This window comes from Frankliniella occidentalis, unplaced genomic scaffold (genome assembly GCF_000697945.3).
Source record: "Frankliniella occidentalis isolate FOCC.00 unplaced genomic scaffold, Focc_3.1 Scaffold1556, whole genome shotgun sequence".
Taxonomy (NCBI): domain Eukaryota; kingdom Metazoa; phylum Arthropoda; class Insecta; order Thysanoptera; family Thripidae; genus Frankliniella; species Frankliniella occidentalis.
This window is the reverse complement of record NW_026268656.1, coordinates 914-1,402: the sequence shown is the minus strand read 5'-3', so window position 1 is coordinate 1,402 and position 489 is coordinate 914.

Below are 489 nucleotides of genomic sequence, written 5' to 3'. Positions count from 1 at the left end.
CAAAGTCCGTCAGGCGGGTTCTTACGGGGGAAAAGCTGGGACTCCAGGGCGCCCTTCTCTCATGACCACAGTCACATCGTCAGCTGATCCGTCGCACTCGTCGTCGGCAGCGCTCCGCTCGTCTCCCCTCCGGGCCGGGCGATTAGCGTTCGTTTGAGGCGGTGGTTGTTAATTGTTCAGTGCTGCATGGTGTGCTGTTAGTGTTATTTGAAGAGATTTCTTTGGGGGTATCAAGGAGAGACACGCTATTCTTTCGCTAGGAAGGTTAGGTTGTCACTGTTCCTGAACGGGCTGCGCTGTCCGCCAGGACACCGGTTGTTTCGTTGGCCGACCTAACCCCCGAAACTGTTTCGTCTAACAGGAAATTTTGCTACATTTTTCGAGCCAAAACAGGAATATCCTCATCTTCAGCGATTTCTTTTTTGCTTCGCCTATCTGCTGTCATTGGTGAGTGTAATGACCCATATGGATCAACAACTAGGTAGATGT